Below are 27,608 nucleotides of genomic sequence, written 5' to 3'. Positions count from 1 at the left end.
TCTGTCTGGGAGCTCTGTGTTTGCAGGGCCTGTTGCTGCAGCCACGTCTGGAATCCTCAACACCTGCACGCCGGCTTCCTGGGCATTTCCACAAGCCCCATCCCCCATCTCCCATTTGCATCTGAAATGCAGCTGCTCTGGCCCTCTAGAGGAGAGCCAAATGGACAGGACAGCTCCTTGTTTGCTCTCCCTCCCCTGAATCGGACCAAATCTGAAGCTCCTCTGTGCAAGGCCTTTTGTTGCCCGTCATTATGTTCAAATGAGCCTCATCTGCAAGAGAATTTTTTTTTAATAAAATAAAATAAAATCACCACAAAAGACCAAAGCAGATGACATCTGTTCTTTCGATGAAAGCTTTTCTTGTCCTGAATTAGACTAAAAAAAGAAAAGAAACAACAAAATAATGTGGGGCTGAGCCTCATTTGTACCATTCCTCCCCGAAAGCAAAACAAACAAAATTAGGGTAATGCTGGAAGCAGAGGGGTGTGAAACGGATAGCAAGAAAAGGGGGAGAAAAGGGGAGAAAGCAAAGGAACGTTCCCCTGTTCCCTAGCAGGGTTCGGCTATCACTGCTCATCAGGAACATTCAGACAGCATTACTTAAGTGGCCGCTTATTCTGAAACAGCGTTCAACTTTATACTTTGTGCCTATTTCATTGATAAAATATTTAGCAATTCCTCAGCCATTGCTCTAGCCTTCCCTGGTGATTTCTGTGTTTATAAGTGATAACGGGAAAATAATTTGAGAAACTGATCTGGATGCTGACAGTGATGTCTTCATCTCCATTTTAGCTCCTATCAACCAACTACAACCCACAATTGGGCTCCCATACGGGATACCATCCTCAACAGCTCCTTCCTTCTAGAAACCCCACACCCATCCCATTGCCAAGTGCTGGGAGGGTTCCACCTGAACATCTCCTCAGTTCTCCTCTTCTCTCCTTCCTAACGCCACCGCCTGAGCCAGACCACTGTCTCGTCTTGATTGACATGTGTCTGGATGTGCCCCCTCCCTCTGCAGTCAGCATGAATGACATGATCAGTCCTGTATCAAAATACTTCATGGTTCTTAGATAGAGCTCAATTCCTCAACGCGACACACACACACACACACACACACACACACACATTGTTCATGAGCTGGCTTTTGCCTACCTCTCTGATTAAGCCCCATCCACAACCCTTCACCCCAGCCCAAACAAGTTATCTTTAGTCTTCCTTCTGGCTTCCTGATTTTTCACCCAGGGTCTTTGCACAAGCACTTCCTTTACATGAAACTCTCTTCTGACTCTGCTATTTATTTTCCCTCCACTCACATTTAGATCTCAGGTTTTTTTTTTTGTTTGTTTGTTTTTTTGACAGGCAGAGTGGACAGTGAGAGAGAGAGACAAAGAGAAAGGTCTTCCTTTTGCCGTTGGTTCACCCTCCAATGGCCGCCGCGGCTGGCGCGCTGTGGCCGGCGCACCGCGCTGATCCGATGGCAGGAGCCAGGAGCCAGGTGCTTCTCCTGGTCTCCCATGGGGTGCAGGGCCCAAGCACCTGGGCCATCCTCCACTGCACTCCCGGGCCACAGCAGAGAGCTGGCCTGGAAGAGGGACAACCGGGACAGAATCCGGCGCCCCAACCGGGACTAGAACCCGGTGTGCCGGCGCCGCTAGGCGGAGGATTAGCCTAGTGAGCCGCGGTGCCGGCTAGATCTCAGTTTAATTGCCACTCCTCCAGGAGGCCTTTCCTGATCACAACTCCCTCCCATGCCACGTGCTCTCACCACCCCTGTGGAACACTTGCTGGACAGTTATTGCTGTTGTTTATTTAGTATTTCTTTTTCTCTGCTGAAGAGTCATTAACAACAGGGTAAGCACCTGGCTTGTTAGCTCTACTATGAACATGGTTCCAGGTCCTCGCCTGAGAAGCTTTAATACTCCTGATCCTTTGCTGACAAGACCACTTTCAGCAAAAGCAAAAAAAAAATATTATCACATAATTTGGAAGTGGGAATTCTTCCTCTGGGCTTTTAAGCATATTTCAAAATGGAATATAAATCTTGACTGGGAAATTTGTCTACAGTTTCAATTTCATTTCCTGGTCTCGGGCCCTGCCCAGTCAAGCTTTGGTGCAGATTCCAAAGATGAGACTTGCTATGGTTTGAACATGATTTTGTTCCTGAAGTCAAGCAGGACTTTAAACCCCAAAGTCATAAGTTATGATACTAAGAGGATGGCAGCATAATCCCATTGTAGGATTTGGGAGATGGGCCTCAGGAGAGGGCCTTAGAACATGGAAGGTATGCTCTCAGAAGGTGGTTCTCACAAGGGTTGATTCTGCCAGCCCGTGTCTGGGGCAGCCACTCCTGCTGGCTGGCCCACTGTGTGACCCTTCCCCCTGCACAAGCTCCACCATGGCCAGCTGACAGCCTCCTCAGAAGCTACACCAATGGGGCACCCGATCTTGGACTTGAACCTCCAAACCTGTGAGCCAAAATAAGCCTCTTTCCCTCCTAAGTAGCCTGTGTGAGGTATTTCATTACAGTAATGAAAAGCTGACTAATGGAAGAGGTTTTTGCTTACAAAACTGAACAGATAAAGGGAGCTCCTCACCTACCTCTGGGGAGCCTGTGAGACTATGCCCACTGGAGAATTTTCTCCTATGTCTTTCTGATAGCTCAGAAGGCTCCCCACCACAGCAAAGAACATGGTGGAGAGTGGGAGGTGGGGCCAAGAAGGGAGCCAACTAGCACTGATTATTGATCATGAGCCAGGTTCTCTGTGGATGTTTTAGATAATCTAACAGCTCTGCCTTCTTCCATTTGCCAACATAGAAACTGGTGCAAGCAGGTAACATGACTGGATATGGTCCTATTGCTATAAATGGCAGAGCTGCCACACAAACTCAGATCCCCCCAGTCAAACTGACCAACTCTTCAGTTCCAGGCTTGCAGCTTTCAACAGGTTGAAACCTCAGAAGAGGTATCTAATAAAGAGCTAGAAGCTTTCTTTCAGGTTGAGTCTTAGCAGAATCCTGTCCAGCAAACAGATTGGAAAAAAAGAAAGGAAAGAAAAGCAACAGGACTAACAAACTAGTTCATTGGAAGGCACACGACAGTAGGCAGAAACAGCTGGAAAGCTAGGAGATTCTGTCACCCCTTTCTTTTCTTTTTATTTGACAGATATAGAGAGAGAGACAGAGAAAGGTCTTCCTTCTGTTGGTTCACCCCCCAGTGTCCACTATGGCCAGAGCTACTCTGATCCAAAGCCAGGAGCCAGGTGCATCTTCCTGGTCTCCCATGCAGATGCAGGGCCCAAGCACTTGGGCATCCTCCACTGCCTTCCCAAGCCACAGCAGAGAGCTGGATTGGAAGAGGGGCAGCCGGGACCAGAATCCAGCGCCCATATGGGATGCCAGCGCCACAAGCAAAGGATTAACTGAGTGAGCCATGGCACTGGCCCCCACCCCTTTCAATGTTATCAGCCTACCCCTGGCTCTCAAGCAGGCACTGCATTGCCCAAGGCAGATCCCTGGTCTCCCCTGAGTATCTCTTCATGTCCTCCACCCATTTATCTTCTGGGAATCCAGGTACTGACTTAAAAACAAAGCCAAAAAATCCCTCTCTGATTGAAAATTCACTCATTTTTCTCTGAACCAATATAATAAGCTTAACGTTCTATTTTAATGATGGGTTTACCAGTAGTTAGATAATATCTTTGTCCTCTGATCCTCTCACATTCTCCATAGGTATGTTCCCGCTTAGGAAGTAGAAATGGAGCAAATTTGCAAAACTTGACGGGGATTGGGGGGTGGTTCTAAGCAAAGACTCTTGTCCTCTAAGTTGCTGGTTATGAATGAATGGGAGAGACTGACTTTGCTTAGTATTAAAACCCCTCTGCATATGGAATACTAGAGGCTGAAACCTAGCACACAGAGTTGAGATGGAAAATCCTCGGTGAGGTCAAGGTCCCTGAGTGAGTCATCTTCTAAACCCAACCTGCTTTCCTCAAGGCTGGGTGGACCAACTCTCCTCCCGTCCTGGGCTGAATCACACGGACTCTGGAGCAGTTAAAGCAAAGCAGGGAGAAGTGAAAGTGGTAGATTAATAACCAGTTGACATTTATTGAGCCTTGAGGATCAGACATTGTAAAATCACTATTACACATTTGATTTCATTTAGTCTTAAATGTCCTGCAAGGTTGGTATTTTTAACCCTGGGGAAATTCTATGCTCTGTCATCTCAGATCTGGGAGGGATGAAGAAAAAAGAAAGGGTATAAAGTAAAGGGCCAGGGGCCAGTGTTGTGACACAGTGGTTTAAGCAGCTGCCTGTGACACCTACTGGCACCCCATATGGACGCCAGTTTGTATGCTGGCTGCTCCACTTCTGATCCAGCTCCCTGCTAATGTGCCTGGGAAAGCAGTAGTGAATGGCTCGAGTACTTGGGCTCCTGCCACCCATGTGGGAGACCTGGATGAAGCTCCTGGCTTCTGGCTCCTGCCTGGCCCATCCCTGGTTGTCGCAGCCATTTGGGGAGTCAGCTAGCAGATGGAAGATTGCTCCCTCTCTCTGTCTCTGTCCCTCTCTCTCTAGCTCTGCCTTTCAAATAAAACAAATCTTTAAAAAGCAAGTAAACAAGCAAGCTAGCAAGCAAATGACTTTTGACATTTACATAAAGGATTGAGAGAACTTAATGTCTTCTCTGACAGTTCTTGAGCATATCTTTTAACCTTGCCAATGTTATTTAAATGAGAAGAAACTCCTAAAGAAAGCAAAGATGGTGAGGATTTCAGTGTTGTAATTTCCCTTGCTAATGGCAGAGACAATGACTGGTGGAGCTCAAGAGGAGGAGCGGTGGCAGTGGTGCTCCTCCTGCTTGGCACAGGTTGAGAAAGATAGGCTACTTCTGGTCCCTCCCACATGAGCTAGTAAATTTTCAATAGAAGAAAAGTAAAAACCATTAACTTTGTCTTGCTTCCCTTCTATGTTCAACTGATAGTTCCAAATCTCAAAGCTCAGTATCAAACAAATATCAAAGTGAATTCCATAGGCAGCTGTAGTATAAGGATGACATTCCCATTCCCATTCCCATTTTGTGCCATGGATTGTTAAGTAGTATGAAAGTCAGTAGGATGTCAATATTGTTCTTCAATAAATACTAACCAAGCTTATACTACACACCCAGAAAATAATACAATGGCAAAGGAAGCACATATAAAGCTTATTATATAATGAATAAATGGACATTAAATAAAAACTAAACACAGAAATATATATAATCATTATAAATCATAATAGGTGATGTGAGGAAAGCAAACAGTAGCATAAGGAAAACTAACAGAGTAGCATAATTTATATCAATGGGTCAGAGAAGTGTGAAGAGGTGACCCTTTTGCAGTGGGCCAGGAAAGGAGCAGAGGGGCCAGCTGGTTACAGGAACAGCCTGTGTGAAGGCCCTGAGGCTGGAAGCCAAGTGGCTAGTGTCACAAAGGCAGCAAATAAAGAAGGTGTCAATAGGGAAGGCAGGAGACAGATTAGGGCCTTCTCAGCCATAGCAAGAACTTTGAACTTTATTACAAGTGCTATGCATAGTAGAAAGCTATCAAAGGATTTTATACATGCAAGAGATATGCTCTTACTAACATTTGAAAATATTTGCCATGCAAATTGTGAAAAATGGAATGACAAGAATGAGAAACTATTTCTTTTTTTTGAAGGTTTTTATTTAATGAATACAAATTTCATATGTACATCTTTTAGGGATATAGTGTTTCTTTCCCCCATTCCTGCCTTCCCACCCCCACTCCCATCCCACCTCCCACTCTCTCTCCCATTCCATCTTCCATTAAGATTCATTTTTGATTGACTTTATACACAGAAGCCCAACTCTGTACTAAGTAGAGATTTCAACTATTTTCACCCACACAGACACACAAAGTATAAAGTACAGTTTGAAGGCAAGTTTTACCATTAACTCTCATAGTACAACTCATTCAGGACAGAGGTCCAACACAGGGAGCAAGTGCACAGTGACTCCTGTTGTTGATCTAACAACTGACACTCTTATTTATGATATCAGAGATCACCTGAGGCTCTTGACAGGAGCTGCCAAGGCTATGGAAGCCTTTTGAGTCCACAAACTCCGTTGGTTTTTAGACAGGGCCATATGCAAAGTGGAAGTTCTCTCCTCCCTTCAGAGAAAAGTACATTCTTCTTTAATGGCCCCTTCTGGGAAACTATTTCTGAAGTCCCTCTGCACAGCAATAGAGTCCTAAAACCCTAGTTATCTTTTAAGGGAAGCTTAAATCCTAGTTATCTTGGCTCAAACCACAAAGGCCTGTTTTTAAAAAATCATTACTTAAGATTATAATCTAAAAAAATACATGTCATTTTTATTAAGCAGAATCAGACTTTTTCCTATGTCTCATCAGGCTAAGATGCCCTGAAGTCCTGGGGACTCCTTCAGAGCAATGCAGTCTCTTCCTGGGGTGTTCCTGGCCATCTTCTACCTCCCAGGTTGCCCAAGAACGGCGGTTGAGGGGGTAGTCATAATACAGAGATATAGGTCACTGCATCTGACTCGCCCACCCAGCCTCAACTCCATTACACAGCAGCAGCAACAAATGTCAGTGGCAGGAAGTGCACAACTTGAATTAACCACATTTTTTTCACCCAAACTTACACACGGTTACGCACATACACAGTTGGTTTGAAGTAGGGTGAGGGTATATACCCAGCCTTCTCAAATGTTTAGCCAATAGGAACTCATGTTATTCATCAAAACAACAAGCTGTCAGTCAGTTGGCCTTTCATTGTAGAAGGTTTTGTAGGGAGAAGAGAGAGGAAGGAGAGAAAACTCAGGCTTTGCATCATTTGTCATCCTAATAGTTGAACACTGAATCAGTTCTATGTTGCAGACACATTAGTTTGATTAAGATACAATTCATGGGTCATTCAGGCATATAAAGTGCTCTTGCTTAATTGCAAAATTAACAATGGAACAGGATAAATCATTACCAACTGGAGGTTATTCCAGGACTCATGGATTTTTCTTTTTTTGCCCTGCTCAATTCATTTTCTCCATCTAAAGTCATTTTTGACACTTAGTTAAAGGAAAAATCCGGGCTAAGGCACGCCAGCATTCAGGAATTAGTTAAAGGAGCTAAGTGAGAACAGGAAATGCTGGTAGACCCATCTTAAAAGAGGTTGCAACAGTCTCTTGGCCTGCAAAATGTTCGTAACCATCTCATGATTCACAGTGCTGTAGAAAGTTATCCATAGCCTCAAGAAATCTATTCTAAAATCTGAAGACTGAGATCCTACTTTCCATTTTATTATATTCAGGCCCTGGGCAACTTTTAGTCAAATACCTCCTGAATATGTACTATGTACCAGGTACTGTGTTAAGCAATAAAAAGACACAAAGACCTGATCCCAGATCTCCGCACGCTTCCCCTGTGGTGGGTCCTCAAGTTCTCTGTCTTCTGTGACTCCATGAGTTTGTCTGAAACTGAATCAGGAGGAGTGGGCAGTTTGGAGAGTGGGAAGGGAGGACCCTCCCTGGAGAGGGAGTAGCCTGAATCAAGGCAGGGAAGCCTGGGAACACGTGGGTGTGTGGTCACCCAGGTGGTGTAGCAGAAGACAGCCAGAGGTTTTTCCTGTTTTGAGAGGAAATATCAGTGGCCAAATGTACACCTGAAATCTGGGAGCGTTGCCAGCTCGTCCCATACAGCACAGAGGAAGGCATTCTGGATTAGAACTCAGCGGCCTGTTATCGCTGTCTCTGGTGCCTTGTATGATCTTGAGCTGACCGTCACACCTGTCCATACTTCAGTTCCCTCAGCTGTAAAATGAGCATAAAGGTCCTTTCTCCATCTACCTCCTAGCCCCTTTTGAAATCAAGTGGGATGATGCGTGTTTTTGGTTTAACACAAAGCATTTGGGAAATGCCTAACTTTAAATAATTTTTGGTAAGAGTTTAAAGCACAGATATCAAATTGAAGCCATTGATTTTCTTTCAAGTGAGAATAAAATGATATATTCAGGGACCAGCGAGCCACCCAGTGGTTGAAAAGTAGGGAGTATGACTAAGACCAACTTGGAGAGACCCTTGAATATGTAAGGATTTTATACTTCATTCGATTTAGAAACATGACCCATTAATAGACTGATCATTTTTATCTACATGATATATAAATAAAACTGGTTCAGAGGGAAACATCTATGGTGAAAAATAGATATAAGCATCGAAACTACTTATTCTATGCCCTTGCAAATGACCTTGGCTCTCACTGCACTAACAGTTCCACTCTGAGAATTTCTCAGGGCCACTGGTCAGATGAAAAACAAGTAAAATTTGACTCAGAAAGTAGGAGTTTGAAGCGGTCTCCAGTATCGCTTTCAGCCCTACTGCTTTTCAGTCCTCCTGCACAGGGAGCGGCAGCCAGAGCACAGACCAGAGAGCTGTTTCTGATATCTGCCGTGCTGGAGGCAAGGCGGCCCTGAGTGTGGCTCAAAGAGACTGACGTGCATGTTATGGCTATGAACGTAGACTATACACTCCGCACAGACTTCGCGAGATAAGACCACCCCAGTCTAGAGGAGAGATTCTCTGGAACCACAAATAATTTGGAGAAAACCAAGGTGTGAGAAGCAATCTCATCACTATTTTGAAGGGAAGATTTAGCAGTATCTGACACCTAGGGTCACACGATGATGAAAATCAGAAAATACCCAACATGTGTACTCTCCTCTTGGGCCCTTCTGCGGAGGCATTCACAGAATTTGATGTAGGAGTACATCTTTCCCATTGCCAAGTTCCTTGGTCTTCCAGAACTTCAAAGCTTTCCCTTCTTTTTTTCTAAGGGATGTTGAGCAGATCGCGGGAGAAGACCTTTGGAAATTGCTCTGTTTGTCATGATCATTGCTTAGAGACAGAGCCACAGCAGCCTTGACATTGGTTTCATCCATCCCAGATGGCAATTTCATCTCATGTTCTCCTACTGTCACACAGAGAAGACAAGACTGGTCCGGCAAGCACCGCGGCTCACTAGGCTAATCCTCCGCCTGCGGCGCCGGCACACAGGGTTCTAGTCCCGGTCGGGGTGCCGGAATCTGTCCCGGTTGCCCCTCTTCCATGCCAGCTCTCTGCTATGGCGTGAGAGTGCAGTGGAAGATGGCCCAAGTCCCTGGGCCCTGTACCCGCATAGGAGACCAGGAAAAGCACCTGGCTCCTGGCTTCGGATCAGCGTGGTGAGCTGGCCACAGCGCGCTGGCCGCTGCGGCCATTGGAGGGTGAACCAACGGCAAAGGAAGACCTTTCTCTCTGTCTCTCTCTCTCATTGTCCACTCTGCCTGTCAAAAAAAAAAAAAAAAAAAAAAAGACTGGTCCACACTCGGCAAGCCTGGAGGCCCAGGTAGATGCATCAGCTCTGTTCCATGTCCTTGATGCATTTCTAGCTTTGGATTGCTTTTCTCTATTATCCTCAAAAAGTGGACATGGCTCTGCTGTCTCTTCCAATTTCGATATTTTGCAAACACTAGCATTCTTCAGACTACATTGTATTAATTTAGCAAGGGCCAAGAGCCATGACAAACAGGATCAGAGCTAGTACCACAATTTCCTGAACCCTAAAATAAGAATAATAGCCACCATGTAGGGTTGTTGGAAGCATTAGATGAAATATATGCTTAGCTGCTGGCACAATACTTGCAATCCAGTAGTGGCTGGTGTCCTAGCTCTACTTTTCAAAATCGACGCTTAATCTATCCTTTGGTACGCTTGAACTTCTCTGTCTTCCTGGCATCTGGGTGGCTCGAGCACATGGCTCCTGACTTGCTGTTGGCAATCTCTAAGTCTACACACTAGAACAACATCGCAGGCTCTCAGCCTTCATCCAGAGGCCTGGGCTGGGTCTTCATGTCTGAGAAAGAGCAAAGGGAGGTTTCTCCTAAGAACAACCGTTTGCTCCACTGTGCTAGAGCTGACAAACCTTTCTCTACCTTGTGGTTGTAGGATACTGGGGAGCTGAAACTGGGAGTCGCCAGTAGCAGGTGGTGGTCTGCCCAAGAGCCGCCTCCCGGGATGACAAGCACGTGAGAAGAGTGGGTCTCCATCAACAACAACGTTGCTGCAGTCCCTGTGCAGGCTGGAAGTCCTAGAAATCTCTCTCTCTCTTGCTCAGTGACACCCCCCCACCCCCCCACCCCCGCAGAACCTGGAAAAAAAAATCAGAAAAGTCCACTTGCTTTTTCCTATTTAATGAGGTCGAACATTCTTAAGGAATGAAAAGCGCAGCTCCAGCCTAGCTTTTAATTAGCTTCAGGAGCCCTTGTTTCGAACTAGCCTCGTTCCCAAAGCTATTCTCTCTCTGCTCTGAATGAGATGGAAATTCAATTGCATGCACTGCGTGCGTCAAGGCACAATAAGATGCTCCCCCCACTTTCAAGGTCACATGGGGAAGAGTCACTCAGCAGTGGGACACACAATGCACTTTTTGACCCCAACACACCAGAACCTGAAAAGGGCATTTCAAAGAACTCTTGTTGAGAACAAATCTGGTGTTGTGTTTTGATAACCCACTATGGGAATTTGGGCCCGTTTCTCCCTGTGCACCATAGGGAAACAACAGAGACTTGAGAGTTAAATAGACTGAAACTCTACCTTCTCCACGGAGTGCCTATGCAGGGTCTCCTCTGTGCCCCCATCTGTGGCGCAGGCATTGATATCTAATCTGCTGGTTAGCTGGAGGGAGTAACTGAGACGCAGTGAGTAGACCATACTACTCCTAGACATCACAGACCCACAGGAAGCCTGCTCCTCCACTCCCCTCTGCCCTGTGACATAGTTTGTTCCTCCTCACTTGGCCTGTTGCACGGAGTTGAAGTCATGACCCCAAGGAATGACATGAAGTTAGGAGCTACGACTAGGTGGTCAGAAGCCAGGGTTCAAATCCCAGTCTTGCTCCCTTCCCTGCTGGCTATATGAGCATGAGCCAGGTTGGGGACTTCTCAGTTTCTTTGCATTGAAAGCAGGGATGATTCTCAGTAGCTCCTGTATAGGATTACTGTAAGGACTAAATGAGATAGTGTACAAACAGCCCTTGCCTAATGCCTGGCACATGATCCATATACAATAAATTATTAGCTAATAACAGCAGCAACAGCATCTGCGAGTGTGCTGTAAAATTTAAAAATCCCCTAAGATGTCCACCTTAAATCCTTTTTGAAAAGAATGTGCCAATGTTACCGGTGCTTATGTAAATGTAAGTGGTTATTATTTATGTAGGAGGACATTACTGAGTATTATACAGGAAGAGGGAGAGAACAATGCAGAGGAAGAAACAAATTTATGACAGGCTTCAAAGGGGAAACAGGAGAAATTTTTACCCAGCAATGTAGCAGCAGCCACGAATAATAACTCAGGGCTGTCTGACTGCCAAACATCTCTCTGCAAAGTCTTCTTGAAGGAAACAAAGAAAGGAAAGGGGAGGATGAGCCTGACTGTTTCCTCTGAAAGGCATCACAAGGCTGTGTGTAGCCAGCGGAATCTTCCTAAATTCCCGCCCTGTGGGAGGTGCAGGGACACACAGAGCCCGGCGCTGCCCTCAGGGGAACTGCTGTCTAATGAGGACCTTACAACAAGTGCTAAGTAACTAATTAAGGGTAGAAAGTTAAGTGTCATGAATCACTCTCTTCATTATTATTAGAAGACGTCTTCAAGGAGTTCCCTTTCTCTGTTATCCCATCTCTCTTTCCAAAAGGAAGTTTGGTCAGTTTGTAACATAAAAGAAGTTATACACTAGAGCTTTTTTTTTTTTTTTTTTAATAGAACTAGAACTTTAGATTAACGCCTAAAGCAATGGCAGAGGCGAATTGTTAGATTGAGCATCATATTCAACTCTGAGTTTCCTGGAAGCAAGGGCAGCATGGGAAACACATTATTATAATTGAATACCTCTTAAATGTTGATGATCTCCTAAGTGAAATACAGAAACCTGAACGAAGTCTGATCCAGTAATCTTCCATTATCTATTCAGTTGACAACCAAAAGGTGTGCATGGTGGAATTTTGAGACATTCATGTAGGCACTGAATTATTTTTGAAAATCATGTATGTGAATCAGAAAACTTTTTTGCAGTTTTTTTTTTTTTTTTTCATTTTTGTTAAGCTTGTTTCTCACCACTGTGGCCAGGACTACTGTGGCGCAGCTGGTTGAGCCACCATCTGCAGTGCCAGCATTCCAATACAGGTGCCGGTTCGAGTCCCAGCTGCTCCACTTCCGATCCAGCTCCTTGCTGATGCACCTAGGAAAGCAGCGGAAGATGGCCTAAGTACTTGGGCTCCTGCACCCATGTGGGAGAACCAGATGAAGCTCTTGACTCCTGGCTGTTGCAGCCATTTGGGGAGTGAATCAGTGAATGGAAGATTCTCTCTCTCTCTCTCTCTCTCTCTATATATATATATATATATATAATAACTCTGACTTTCAAATAAATTTTTTTTAAAAAAAGACTTTCTCAAGTAGCAGCTAAGCAAAATGCAAGGTGTTTTTATGCTTATAAGAAGACAAATTTCTTCTGCTTTTAAGAAAAATATATATGTAACAACAGCAACAGCGTCTGAAACAGCAACAGCATCTGAGAGTGTGCTGTAAAATATAAAAATCCCCTGAGGTATATACCTGAGCAATCTGTATCACAATGCTAGGCCTGCTCAGTTTGTTCTCAACAGGACTTTTTTGCTCCAGAGGGCTTCGATCCATCACAGAGCTGGCTTGCTTGAGTTGACTGCGGCTGCTCACAAGTCATCCCCACTTAGACAGCTGGGTGGGAGCGAGTAGAATTAGCCAATTGCACAGAAAATCAAAGATGCTAGCTTGCAAGGGTACCTACTTCTGAGAATTACCATGAATTTTGCATGCCACTAAGGAAGGAAGGACTGGAGGGAGGGAGGGAGGGAGGAAGGATGGACTGGAGAGAGGGAGGAAGGAAGGAAGGAAGGAAGGAAAGACAGACTGGAGGGAGGGAGAGAGGGAGGGAGGGAGGGAGGGAGGGAAGACAGACTGGAGGGAGGGAGAGAGGGAGGGAGGAAGGAAGGAAGGAAGGAAGGAAGGAAGGAAGGAAGGAAGGACAGACTGGAGGGAGGGAGAGAGGGAGGGAGGAAGGAAGGAAGGGAGGAGGGAGGGAGGGAGGGAGGGAGGGACATCTCTAAGATCCTGGGCTTAGGTGAGCTGTGGTGAGCCAGAGCAGCTGTTACTGCTCTGCCGGCTGGCGTCCGGCCTGTTGCGATGTCCTTTATCAATCTGAAAGCGTGTGAATTGTAAAGCCTACTTTGAAGACCCTGCTTTGCCTTTTTACGAATATGATCCTTAGAATGTTTGCGGCAAAGAGTTAAAAAATAAGTATCTAGAAAACGAAAGACGAGCAAGCAAGTTAGAGAGAGAGGTGCTGAATGAGTGGAGTGGAGAGAAGTGTGAGCTGAGCAGGAGGACACGAGGCCGTGCGCAGGCGGTGGCACCGGCCGCTTCTCAGCCGTGGACCCTGCAGTGTCCCCCGAAGGGGATTCCCGGCCTTTGGCCAGTTCAGAGAGACCGTGGTCAGGCACGGGGCTAAATGGAGGGCCTGGTAGCCCTCACCGACCAATACTGCTCACATCTGTTTGATCTGGCACTGCTCACTGGCCAGCTGCTGGCACAGAATCCGAAGGGGCAGGTGGGAGAGCTGGGGCAGGGGGAAGGAAGGCGAGAGGGGATTATGCACAGTTGTTTCAAACAGGGACCAGGAGGGGCGAGGCGGAGGGGGCCCCAAGGGCGGGCAGGAAGCCCTCAGCTGTGGGGCCTAGCCTTGGGAGCCCTCGCCCTCGCGCTGGGCAGCAGGTGAAGGCCCTGAGTCAACGAGTGAGGCACGGGGCTGCGGCTTCCCCGGGCGTCAGGCCCTGGGCCGCCTGTGGGCAGCATCAGGCAGTGTGCTTCACTCTCCTCTTAACTCACCTCCTCTCCTGCTAGCAGTGGGCCTTTCAGGAATTCCACACCCCCCACCACCTTGTCTCCCCCTTGCTCCTGCAAGATCATACGCCTTCCTTCCCACCTCCAGCAATGTTTGGTTTTTGTGGTTTTCTTGTTAAGCTCATGGAGACATACCTTCTCTAAGCTGTTCAGATCGCCCCAACTGTCAGGAGAGAATGTTGGAAAGGATAAGCTTGGGGCTGGTGCTGTGATGTAGTCAGTTAAGCCGTGGCCTGCAAGGCCAGCACCCCAAAGTCCCGGCTGCTCCACTTCTGATCCAGCTCCCTGCTAGAACGCCTGGGAAAGCAGTGGAAGATGGCCCAAGTGCTTAGGCCCCTGCACCTGCGTGGGAGATCCGGATGAGTCTCCTGGCTCCTGGCTTTGGTCAGGTCCAGCCCTCGCTGTTGTGGCCATTTTGGGAGTGAACCAGTGGATGGAAGATTCTCTCTCTCTGTCTCTCCCTCTCTCTCTGTAAACTTTGCCTTTCAAATTAAAAAAAAGAATTAGTATAAGCTTGCCGAGTTAACAGAGGCCCTAGGAAATGTAAGTAATATTCCTGAAGTCACCTGGCTCCGCCAGTGGAAGAACAGTTTCAGCAAATGTTGACTCTTCCACCCCAGTACCATTTGCTCTGCCAAATTGCTGGTCCAAAATGTCAACCGTGTGCCAAGAGGTTGAGCTGGTGAGTGGCAAATGTACTCCCCAGAGGATAGCCTTTTGATTATGTCAGCTCCGTGTGAAATCTTTTTTTTTTTTTTTTTTTTTTTGACAGGCAGAGTGGACAGTGAGAGAGAGAGAGAGAGACAGAGAGAAAGGTCTTCCTTTGCCGTTGGTTCACCCTCCAATGGCCGCCGCGGCCGGCGCGCTGCGGCCAGCGCACCGCGCTGATCCGATGGCAGGAGCCAGGAGCCAGGTGCTTTTCCTGGTCTCCCATGGGATGCAGGGCCCAAGCACCTGGGCCATCCTCCACTGCACTCCCTGGCCACAGCAGAGAGCTGGCCTGGAAGAGGGGCAACCGGGACAGAATCCGGCGCCCGACCGGGACTAGAACCCGGTGTGCCGGCGCCGCTAGGCGGAGGATTAGCCTAGTGAGCTGCGGCGCCGGCCTTTTTTTTTTTTTTTTGACAGGCAGAGTGGACAGTGAGAGAGAGAGACAGAGAGAAAAGTCTTCCTTTTTCCGTTGGTTCACCCCCTAATGGCTGCTCTGGTGGCGCACTGCGGCCGGCACGCGCCAATCTGAAGCCAGGAGCCAGGTGCTTCTCCTGGTCTCCCATGCGGGTGCAGGGCCCAAGCACTTGGGCCATCCTCATTGCACTTCCAGGCCACAGCAGAGAGCTGGACTGGAAGAGGAGCAACCGGGACAGAATCCGGCGCCCCGACCAGGACTAGAACCCGGAGGATTAGCCTAGTGAGCCGCGGTGCCGGCTCTAAAATCTTTTTTTTTTTTTTAATTTGTTTTTTAAAATATTTATTTTATTTATTTGACAGGCAGAGTTACAGAGACACTGAGAGAGAGACAGAGAGAGAGAAGTCTTCTATCCACTGTTCACTCCCCAAACAGCCACAACAGCCAGAGCTGAGCTGATCCGAAGCCAGGAGCTTCCTCCAGGTCTCCCATGTGGGTTTAGGGGACTAGACACTTGGGCCATCCTCCTCTGCTTTCCCAGGTCATTGAATTTAAAAATTCTTTAAAATTTCTAATATTTTATTTTATGTATTTGAGAGGTAGAGTTACAGACAATGAGAGGGAGAAACAGAGAGAAAGGTCTTCCTTCTGCTGGTTCACTCCTCAAACAATGGCAACAGCCAGAACTGTGCCGATCCAAAGCCAGAGCCAGGAGCTTCCTCCAGGTCTCCCATGTGGGTGCAGGGGCCCAAGCACTTGGGCCATCTTCTACTGCTTTCCCAGGCCATAGCAGAGAGCTGGATCGGAAAAGGAGTAGCAGGGACCTGAACCAGCACCCATATGGGATGCCGGCGCCACAGGCAGAGGATTAACCTCCCGCGCCACAGCGCGGCCCCTAAAAGTTATTTAAAAAAAGACAATTTCATCTTGTTTGCACTAATAATATAGGTTCAGGCTTTGAAGAGTGTTCAATATTCAGGCTCTATCTCCCTAAGATTTAAAATAAGGATATTATCAGAATGTATTTTAGGGGCTGGCATTGTGGCATAGAGGATAAAGCCACCACCTGTAACACCGGCATCCTGTATGGCACCAATTCATGACCCAGCTGCTCCACTTCCAATCCATCTCCCTGCTAATGTCATGGGAAAAGCAGTGGAAGTTGACTTAAATGTTTGGGCCCCTGCCATCCACATGGGAGACCCAAACAAAGCTCCTGACTCCTTGCTTCTACCTGGCCCAGCACTGGCTATTGTGACCATCTTGGGAGTGAACCAGCAAATGAAAAATCTCTATCTATCTCTCCCTCTCTCTCTCTCTCTGTAACTATAACATTCAAAATGAACAAATACATTTAAAAAAAAAAACAAAAAAGAGTATACTTCATAAGTTTGTTGCAGTGAATAAAACCACTCACGGAATGCAACTGGCACCAGTTTTGGTTACCAGCACCCAAAAACAAAAACAGAGCTTTGTGCTTCATAGAGAGAGCATCTGCGCTCACGGCATCCCACCTCCAACCTCCCATTAGCTTTCCTTTCAATGATGCCTTAATTCTACCTGTGCCACTACGACTCAACCCAGAAAACACTGAGAGTTAAGAGATACCCTAAGCTCCGCTGCTCGGGAAAGAAACTTCAGAACACAAACTACCTACAGATAAGAAATACAAGTGAAGTTAAATCTGATTCTTAGAGAGTTACTACCACTCAGCTTCCCCTTTAAGCCAATCACAAGCTCTAGGGCGGCCTTTCAGGCTCTCCCAGTCCCCGGCCTTTCAACCTTGTACCCCAGGGTCAGTGACTCAGCTTCTCCCCAATCTGGAATCGCTGAAACTATAATCCACCCAGTATCTTCATTCCTATAAAATGGTTGCCCCTCCAGGAATTATAATTTTCCCACAGTAGCCACACACCCTATGTGGCCTGTCTAGGAAGAGACCATGGGTTCAGCCTCCCCCTGACCCGATGGCAGAATGGCAACAGGCCCCCAGGAGTACCGTCTCAGTCCAGGACCTCTTCCATGAGCAACCACTGCATCTCACTGCCTCAATTTCCTCATCCATGATAGGATTAAAATCAGCCTTGCAGAGATGCCATGAAAGTGGGTGATGATGCAAAACAGGGTGAAATTGTATATCATGCTCAGTGAGCAGAGAGCTTGGATGGCCATTCACAACAACAGGCGTCTTGCTAGGTATTGCCTGGCTTGCCCAGTGCTTGCCTGCCATCGTGGGCTGCTGGCACTTCCTCCATTCAGACCACCTAACATTCTCATGTGACTTCCAACCTCTCCTGCCCTTCTGAGTGCTGTTAGTGAGTCTGTCTGTCCGATGTCCATGTGCTGGAGCCTGTGTGTACCAGCTCCTGCGAGTTGGTCCTTGACACCTCCCCCTACTGCACATTCAGAGGCCATCACATCATCAGCTTGAAATCAGCCTCAGTGTGAGCACTGACACCACAGAAATTTGCAAACACGGTAAATTAGGGCTTCTCCCTCCGAGAGAGGCTTGATGAATATTAATAGCCACATCAGAATGCACCCTCCATTTTTTCTGCACCTCCTCTATGCCTGATCATCTGACCTGAACACTCAAGTGTAGCCTTTTAAGGGAAGACCTCAGAACATTCCTATGTACACAGAACTGGCCCTGCATCTCCGTGAGAATAACGCCAACTCCTTGCCAAAATCTACACAGCAACACTCAGCTTAGGAATGGAAACACCGCACCAGGAAGCAGAAAACAGTCTAGGGCATATACATGAACCTCAGAATCAACCCCACCACTAATGAGATCAGCTCAGCAACATCAAAGTGTTTTCTTCCTGCAGGACTCCCTCCTGGTGATGCAGGCTCCAGGGGCCAATGCCCTCTCCTGAGCTGTTGGATGGAAACTTTCCAGGCCCTGAGGGACACGTCCCTGACTCCAGGCTGTGGATGCCTCTGCTCTGGCTTCGAAACATGTTCCTGCAGCAGAGAGGGTGTAGAAGAACACGAGTCCTTTATAAGCTGAAAAGGAAGCCCTGTTTTCCTTCTTTCTTGGCCAGACTCTAAACCCCTCACAGCGGCTAGGATGTAAGCATTTTGAGGGCTCAAGCCTTGTTTCAATTCATATCCTCTAGAGACCTGAGCAAGTGCCCCGGCTTTCTATGGTGTTCTGTTGGGCCAGCTCTATTGAAGACCACCTTTGGAGTGTGTGATGATAGCTCAATGCTGGGCCACACTTATGTTTCTAAGCTCCTTAAAGAAAGGCTTCTATAAGGCCTCAGTGTCATGGCTCAGTGGGTTAAGGTGCCGCCTGCAAGGCTGGCATCCTATATTGGAGCACTGGTTGGAGTCCTGGATGCACAGCTCCCAATCCAGCTCCCTTCTAATGCTCCTGGGAGGCAGCAGGAGATGGCCCAAGTACTTGGGCCTCTGCCACCCATACAGGAAACCTGGGTGGAGTTCCTGGTTCCTGCCTTTGGCCTGGCCCGCCCAGCTCTGGATGTGCAGGCATCTAGGGAGTGAACCAGCAGACACAAGATCTCTCTGCATCTGTTGGGCTGTTGCTTTGCCTTTCAAATAAATAAAATAAATATATATTTTAAAGAAAGTCTTCCTCAAGCCAATAGAGAGGTATGTGTGGGTATCTGAGGTGGTGTGGGGAGAGGGCTGTTTCTCCTCATAAGGAAATACGTTCTCATGGATATTAGAGGACAAGCCATCACTTGCTATCTTGGAGTCATCTGCCTGCAGTGGATGTCAGGTGTTGCATCTTGTGCCTGTCTGTACTTGAATGAACTCCCTATGACCCAACCCAGGAATACACACCATCCTTCTGCCCATTAAGCCTTAACTCCTTTTCCCCACAGAACCCATAAATCCTACCTTTTTCCCCTTCTTCATAACTGCAGTCTGCCTATAGAATGTACAGTATTCCCCAGCACCCTAGATCCTCTTGCATACCCACCTTCCTCTTGCTCTCCCTGAAATGGCACACAGAACAAGTTTCTGCTTTGATACTTGTCATGCTGATCTTCTCAGCAGAGAGTGGTAAGTGCCAGAAGGGGACAAGGTTTCAGGATTCTCCCCAGCGTCCACCTTGCCCATGTGTCTGGCCCACAGTGACATGTGAACTGCAAGGCTCTCGTTCTGTTGTTGGTTTCCCTCTTACCTTTAGGGACGGTCTCCCGTGCCATCGGGTATCACCCACATTACTGTGGCACATCACAGCTTGCCAGACACGCTCCCGTCCATTGCTGTGGAGAGCTTCAGACCCTGGCTATTGGTGGGATTACCATCTTCTAAGTGAGCCAATAAGACAGTGCTGGCAGACTGCTGGCTAGATGCCTGGGCATAGCCCCCAGCACTTCACATTTCCCTGTTGATCTTGCCTTCCCAAGGACACACAGCATTACATGCTGATTGTGTGTGACCCTCAGAAAGAATCTGACTCTAACAATCTTTTCCCTATTGTGTTTTAATTCCATTTTATGAGGAAAAGCCATTCACTCTCTGCCTCTCACCCCTTCCATGGGCAACAGAGTGGGTTCCTGACTGATGGCCAGATCTCTCCTCTCCTGCGACTCAGGAAAAGCAGAATTCTTATGGCTGGACATCTACATGAGCTCTTGCTGCCCTTCCAAAATCTACCTTGAGCGAGGTCTGAATCAAGATGAAAAAGTGCTGTCATCTTGCGATTGGCTCTTTATTTCATGTTCTATCTTTCCACACCTTCTTGTCACGCCTTTCTCTCAATTCATCAGACATACAAGTGCTTCAGAGAACTCTGAGCCCTTTAATGTCTCTCTTTACCTTTCCAGGAAGAATTAATTCTAGAGCATTTAGTTTCTTCAGATAGAGATCACTCAGTCCCTTTGTCATAACACAATGGAGTGTGTTTTAGATATTTATCAGTCTAAAGTTGTCACTAACTCATACTGGCCTTCATAACTAAATGGATTTTCTCTCCATGCTACTCAGAAACCCCGTCAGCATGTGGATGTTAGAAAACAGAGCAACAACAACCAAGGTCTACTTGATGCCAAGTGGAAGAAGCCATCTTATTAATCAATTGAATAGAAGATTAATTTATTCATTCAATGCATACCAATTACTTGTTCTGAATTCCTGCAGCACTGTAGAGCCAGTATCACATATTTGTCCCAAGTATGAGCCATGTGTTCTAATTGAACTCTGAGGTCCTTCAGAGAATCTGGAAAACAGCTTGTCACTCCTGTCTTATGACACTGGGTCACTCACATCACTTCCCTGGGCCTCAGATTCTCATTGTAGGGAGTGGGTAAAAGAGAGTACTCTAAACACACACATTCACCTTCTTCCTGTTCAATTCAGCAAGCATGGGGTAAGCAGCACAGAACGCATGAGCTACTAGAGGGACCCACACAAGGAAGATCAAGAACTCTGTAAGAGGAACCAGGTCATTGTTGAAGCTGTGTGAGGGTACAGAAAAGTTCATCAGACAGCTCTTTGTACTTTTGTACCTATTTTGCAAACATCTCTACTAAAAACAAAACAAAACAAAACAAAACAGGAATACACACAAGGGAAGCCTACAGGCCTCACACTGCAGGTAGCAAACGAACAGAACTGAAGCATGAGTAGGATCTCAGTGAGCCAACAACGGGTCAGGAGCCATTTCAGGCAGGGAACATCGTGAGCCAAGAACACAGGGTGTCCACAAAGGCTGGGTGTAGTCATGTGCGGCCATGGCACACAGGGCAAGACGGGGCAGTGGGAGATGGGCTGGAAAGGTACTGTGAGGTCAGAGCCTAAGGGCTGAGATGGGCACCACAAGAAGCCTGTGCCTAATCAGTTCACTGGGGAAAGTGACCTCATTGGTTAAGCTTGAGTTGGCCCTGTCCCTTTGCAGTCGGTCTGGATGCAAGCCAAAAGCAAGACATGTGGCAGAAACTGGCAGAGGAGGATGCTGGCAGCACCACCAGGCTTGTTTCTTCACCAGGAAACAAGGTTTCCTGTAACTCAGACCCATGAATCAGCATTTCCTCTGTCAATAATACACAGTAAGAAATGCAGCAGCACAGGGCTTGGGGAATGGAAGAAAGGAAGGAATATTCCATGACATAGCTGGGCTCGGCTCTCCTCTCCCATCCTGAAACACTCTGATAAGCTCCCAAATACTGCTCAGGTTTCAGGAGATAAGTTTCTCAGAGGAGCGCCCGGAGCTCTGTGAAGATCGGGTCGTATGGTGTACTTAGTTCTCTCGTTGTATCACGAGTTCTTATCTCATGGAGACAAGGTGGGTCACTTATTGAATGCTTGCACTACATGATAACCAAATGTTAGTTACAGCGTTCTATTGTATCAGAGACTTGAGTGCATGTCTGATCTGCCTTTGAGTTTTTACACTTTATTGTCCAGCACTTTATTTGATTCTAATAACCATCCTGTGAAGTACACAGGGAATATTATACCCATTGAACAGAGCAGATACAAGTCAGGAAGGTGAAATGCTTCTCCTGAGGCAGGCGCTTGGCTTAGTGGTCAAGTCACTGTTTGGAGTGCCCCTATCCTGTATCAGAGTCCCTGGGTTCAAGTCCCAGCTCCACTCTCAATTCCAGCTTCCTGCTAACGCACACCCGAGGAGGCAGCAGGTCGCACTCAGTTGCTTGGATCTTTGTCACCCATGTAAGAGATCTGGATAGAGTTTCTGGCTCTCAGCTTTGGCCAGGCCTAACCCAGGCTGCCAAAGGCATGTGTGAAGCAAAACTGGATAGAAGACCTCTGTCTCTCTGACTTTCTCTCTCTCTCTCTGTCTTTATCTCTCTATCTTGCAAATAAGTAAATAAAAGGTTTTGAAGAAGAAATGCTTCTTCCTTGTCAATCTGTTTTGAAGAAGCCAGAACTGACCTCAACTCTTCAAACTTCAGTCCAGGATTCTTGTCAAAGTTACAGACTTTTAAGAAATATATATATATTGAAATATTGGTGTTTAATAAAGCTATTTAAATAAATATATTTCATATTTTCTGTTAACTATAACAAATAATATTTGATAACATATAATAGTCATATAATAATGATATAATAATATAATTATATTTTATAATAATATAAATTGAATATATTAAATAACATATCATTTGAAATATTTAACTCCCACCATTAGGTATATATTATATATATACATGTTTTATCTTATAGCAAAAAGAATTTCCTTCACTTCTTCATGCCATTAATTCACTTGTCAAATATTTATTGACAGTCTACTAAATGATAGTGTGTGTTCTAGGCACATCTGGTAGAGAATAAGACAGGGAAAAAGCACTGCTTTTGTAAAGCTTATATTCTAGCTTGAGGAACTCCGACAATGAATAAGATGAAAGGGTAAACTACAGACCACGTTAGAGAATTATTGGTGCTTCAGAGAATAAAGAAAGCAAAGAAGAGGACGAGTGTTGGAGGGGCTGATGCAACATTACAGAGGATATTCAGGGACAATCTCACTAAAAATGTGACATTTACGGGAAGACCTGAAGAGGTAGCCAAGCTAGCCATGTGACAGGATGGGTTAGGTTAGGTTAGGGAAGTCAGCAAAAGACACAACACAGGCCCAGGCCCAGGCTACCCTCCTTGCATGTTCAAGCAACAATAGTCAGTAGTCCAAGGTGGCTGGACTGGAGGGAGAAAGATTCGAGAAGTAGAAATCAGAGTTTAGGGGTTACTGGAGCCATTAGAAAGACTTGACATTGACAAAGAGAACTTGCTATCTTTTAGTAAAAACCAAAACAAACAAGAAAAACAAAGCTAAAATAAGACATGAAAAAGAGTACAAGGCATACAGCCACAACAACAAAAACAAAAACATGTTTGAGGGGGTTAAGGCTGATGAGTAAGACAGAGAAATAAATAAACAAGAGGAACAGGGTTCCTTTCCAGAAAGGAAATGACCGCATTCTGCTCATTTATGTGAGTGCCCTCTTGCTCTCACTCTCCCTCTCTCAGATTTGGAATTTTTATCCAGAATCCAAACTCTCAAGCCAACTGCTGAGGCCAGTTCTTGGGCTATGCAGCAAGATCAGGCAGAGGAGCCGATTTGTGACCACAGGCTTGGGTATGGGCCCCAGATCTTGGTCAGGTGCTTATTTAGCTGGGCTACAAGGTCTCATCATGCCTGGGTCCCAAGCTGAAGGCAGAACAAAATCCTCCTGAGCCTACTTTTCCCTTGCCTCCCAGGCACAGCCTGCATCCAAACAGCAGGGGAAAAAAAGAGTCCAAGGAGAAGGATTGAGAAGAGTAACCATGCACGCTATTAGTTTAGTCCTGCAATTAGTAAACTTCCTAATTCAGGATCTATAGTACACTTGCTTTTGATCCAGATTCATCTTTGAGGGTGGGGTATACTTCTGTGGGTGGACACAGGTGTCAAGAGAAGTGAAAGAGCAGACACGCCTCCCCTCTAGAAGCCAATGTGCCCTCGCTTTTTGTTACTCCTCTTTACTAATCCCACAGGCTTACCAGGAAAGCTCATACTCCTTTTACCCCCACCTGCTTACTGTCTTGGAGACTTCCAGAAAATGTCTTTGCATGGCTTCTCCAAACTTTGAAAGTAGCACCAATGAAACAGCAGTTCAGCCCCCTCAGAACCTTTTTGAATGTCACTTTGACTTGGCCCTGGAAGTCATCAAAATAGATCAAACCAAGACCATGCTCCAAGTCAACAAAGGACAGTAGGTGCAGAAGTCTTCACTTGTCTGTAGGAAGCAACTAAGCCAACAGGAGATGCTGGCCATCATCTGGAGGCATCTGAGCAACCAGCCCAGAGATATGGTGATCAGACTGGAGGAGTAAGACCACCTAGAAGAGCTCTGATTACTTCTCTCGTGCATGCTTTCCTCCGTCTGAAGCCCTCCCTGCCCTCTATCACCATCCCAGTGTGGGTGTCCTATGAACCTGATTTTTAATGAAGTGTTTTATTTTATGGTAACTGTGGTTGCATACGCTGTTGTAAGAAACAATCCTGAGATCCCTTTTACAGTTGACTCAGTTTCCCCCAACACTAACATCCTGCAAAGCTATTGCACGATATTGGGATCAATTTGCTGTCGTGAATACAACCAAGGCACTGGGCTTTGCAGTGGAGCCCTCATTGTGACCCTTTTGTAGCCAAATCCACTTCTCTTTTGCCCCTGCTTCATTCACCCTGGCAACCACCATTCTGCTCTGGTTCTATAGTTTTGCCCATTCAAAAGAGTAATAGAAATGAGACCACACCGTATGTAACCTTTGAGAATTGGCTCTTTCCAATGAAGACCAATCCTACTAGGAAAGTCCTCCAGGCTGTGTGTGAATCCACAGCTGATTCCTTTCTAGTGCTGAGTTGTATTCCAGCAATGAACGCACCACAGTTTATTCACCCACTGCAGGACGTCTCAGCTGTTTCCAGTTGGGGGCCATTGTGAATGAACCTGCTCTAAACATTCAGGGTTTTGTGTGAGCCCCATCTTGCTTTTCCTGGGATAAACGCTCACCAGAGCCATCGTTGCACATTTGGCAACTGTATGCTTCCTTCTTTTCTTTGAAAACGTTGCTGAACTGTTTCCCAGAGCAACTATACCATTTTACATTCCCACCAACAAAGTAAGAATGATCCAGTTTCTCTTCACATTTGCCAGCGTGCAATGTCGTCAGTGCTAAGCTAGGCAGAAGCTAGGAGACAGGAACACAATCCAGGTCACCTATGAAGGTGGCAGAAACCCAATTACTTGAGCCATCATTGCTGCCTCCCAGGGTCTGCACTGGCAGGAAGCTGGAGTCAGGAGCCGGAGCCGGATCCAGGAATCAAACCCGAGCACTCCAAAGCGGGATGCAGGGGTGTTAATTGCTAGGCTGAATGTCTGGTCCTGCACATACTCTTTGGTGGAATGGCTCTTCTTGTATTTTGTCTATTTCAAGTTGGATTGTTTGGTTTTCCACTGTTGCACTTTGAGAATTCTGCATATTTTAGGTATTAAACTCACGGTTTGTAAATGCATCTCTCCAAGTCTGCCATGTGTCTTTTCATCCTATTAGTAGTCTTTCAAAAAGAAAATTGGTTAGTTGTCACGAAGTCCTATTTGTTATGTTTTTCTTTTCCAGATTGTACTTTTGGTTTCAAGTGTGAGAACTCTTCTCTGAGCCCTAGAGCCCAGAGATTTCCTCCTTCAGTTGTTGCTGCTTTTAACAGAAACTTTCATTTCGTGTTGTACATTGACGTCCATGGTCTATTTTGAGTTAATTTTCTTTTTTAAATTTATTTATTTCAGAGGCAAAATTACAGACAGAGCAAGGTAGAGACAGAGAGAGAGGTCTTCCATCCACTGGTTCACTGCCCAAATGGCTGCCATGGCCAGAGCTGGGCCGATCCGAAGCCAGGAGCCAGGAGCTTCTTCCAGGTCTCCCACGTGGGTGCAGGGGCCCAAGGACTTGGGCCATCTTCTACTGCTTTCCTAGCCTACAGCAGAGATCTGGATCTGAAGAGGAGAAGCTGGGGCATATGGGATGCTGGCATCACAGGCAGAGGCTTAACCTACTATGCCACAGCACTGGTTCCTTGAGTTAATTTTCATATAAGGTGAGACTTAGGTTGAAGGGTGTGTGTGTGTGTGTGTGTGTGTGTGTCTCCTCTGTCACTTTACCTTTCAAGCAAATAAATAATCTCTTTTTCAAAAATTAAAACAAAAGAAGAATGACCCCCTCAAAGATCTTCACATCCTAATCTCTGAACTTGGAAATATGTCCTTTTATGTGGCAAAAGTGGCTGTGCAGTTATGAGACTTTCCTGCTAACCTCAGAGCCTTCTGATGATCAACCCACCCAACACTTTGTTTTTAACCCTCTAAGACCCAATAGCAGGCTTCAAGCACCTAGGCCTATTTCTCTTTGAACTCTTATGACCCATATTCTTTGTGGCACTTTTGTGTTGTATTATGCGCACTTTGCACAGACAAGTTAATTGTGAACATGAATTTGTCTCCATTACCAGACTGTGAACTTGGCAGTCCTGCACAATTCTTCTCGGCCCCCACCCCGGCCCACACACAGGGTACAACACAAAATACATGCACGAATAACACTGGAAGAATTAATTCACATGATTCACACATGCCAGTCTATCCAAGATGCCTCTTTGACTTGTTAGCTTCAGTTAGGGGACTATTTTCTAGGGCTGGCCTTTAAGGCAGGGATTGATTAGCTTCTGGAGAGAACTGATTCCTTGAGCAGGTGGAGGAAAAGTAACTCTCGGCACCAAGGTGGATGTCAAGGGAAAGACTTGCCTTGACTTTCAGAATGGTAAAGACCGTTCTCACAAAATCACAGGTTCACTGTCAAGAGATGATGCCTAGCCAGAGAAGCAGAAATAACACCTTCTCCCACCATCCAAAGGAGTATTTCTCCTTAGCAGTGCCATACTAAACATATATGCTAATGAGGAAGGATGGGAAAGTTATGTCCCTCTATTCCCAACTCAGCAGGTATTGCAGGTATTTATATCTGACTTTATCATTAAAATTGGCTTGGCGGGGGGGGGGGGGGGGGGGGGGGCGGCTGCTCAGAATTCTCTAGGGAATCCCCCGCCATCATAAAGTGGGAAGAAGCAAAATGGCTATAAAGAAAGGCAGAAGTGGGCATGAGAGAAAGTGGGGAGAGTTTTTGACCCAGGACAGTCAAGAGCCAAGTCTTGGGATTTCCATGGTCCCCTCCCTCTGAGCCTCTTCGCTCCCTGCCAACCAGCTCCTGTCATCTTTTATATAGCCTCCCATCTTGCAAGTTTCCTTGCATCAATCCATCCCAAACACAAACACCAAAATGTTCTCCCTAAAGCTTCATTTTGATTGTGCAATCTACGTTCTCAAAGAAATCTTCATGCATTTTCTATTGCACATAATTAAGGCCCAAATGCCTTTGCCAAGCATTCAAGGCCTTCCGCATGCAATAACTTTACCTCCTACCATCCCAGTTACACTCAAGCAGGAAAAGAATATAGAATCTAGGTCAGATCTGAGGTCAAATCTAGCTCAGTCTAATAGCAGCTTCAAGATCTTGGATAACACATTTAACCCTGATGGACCTCATATTCCTTTTTAAAAATTTTTGGAAACACTACATGAAGTGGTGAGTAATGGTGCAGCTGTAACAGGTGTTTGATAAACGGTCTTATTTTGCTGTGTTAAGGCGCATTAAACCATTGCCCTATTTGTGAGCTATCACTGAATTGTTCACAGAGCGAGTGGTCCTGGCGAGGTGGCCAAAGCCCTTGCAGAAGGAATGAATGAATGCATTGTGCCAATGGTGAGGGGACTGGCTGAAGGGGAAGGAGGGTGTGGAGCTCTGGAGGGGTGTGGAGGCTGCAAGGGGCACAGGTCAGGAAATGCAGAGAGCCAGGCAGAATCTGGCCGGTTCCAGGTCTGGTTTTTTTTCACTGTGCATCAGAGTAGCCAGGGTCTGTCTGCCCACAACTGAGAATTACACGTCCCCCCTGTCTTCAGA

At 46.3% G+C, this 27,608-nt stretch overlaps 1 long non-coding RNA gene across 1 annotated transcript in view; it reads right to left on the bottom strand.

Annotated features, from left to right (window-relative positions):
* Window positions 1-11,792: 11,792 nt before the first annotated feature.
* LOC108177991 (uncharacterized) overlaps window positions 11,793-27,608 on the bottom strand; it is a 140,036-nt gene continuing 124,220 nt past the window's right edge. Inside the window, exon 3 of the long non-coding RNA XR_011388007.1 lies at window positions 11,793-12,290. This is a non-coding gene — a long non-coding RNA (uncharacterized lncRNA). The remainder of the gene's footprint in view (window positions 12,291-27,608) is intronic.

Source organism: Oryctolagus cuniculus, chromosome 4 (genome assembly GCF_964237555.1).
Source record: "Oryctolagus cuniculus chromosome 4, mOryCun1.1, whole genome shotgun sequence".
NCBI lineage: Eukaryota > Metazoa > Chordata > Mammalia > Lagomorpha > Leporidae > Oryctolagus > Oryctolagus cuniculus.
Note: the sequence above shows the minus strand (reverse complement) of the source record. Positions and strands in the feature narration are given on the sequence as shown.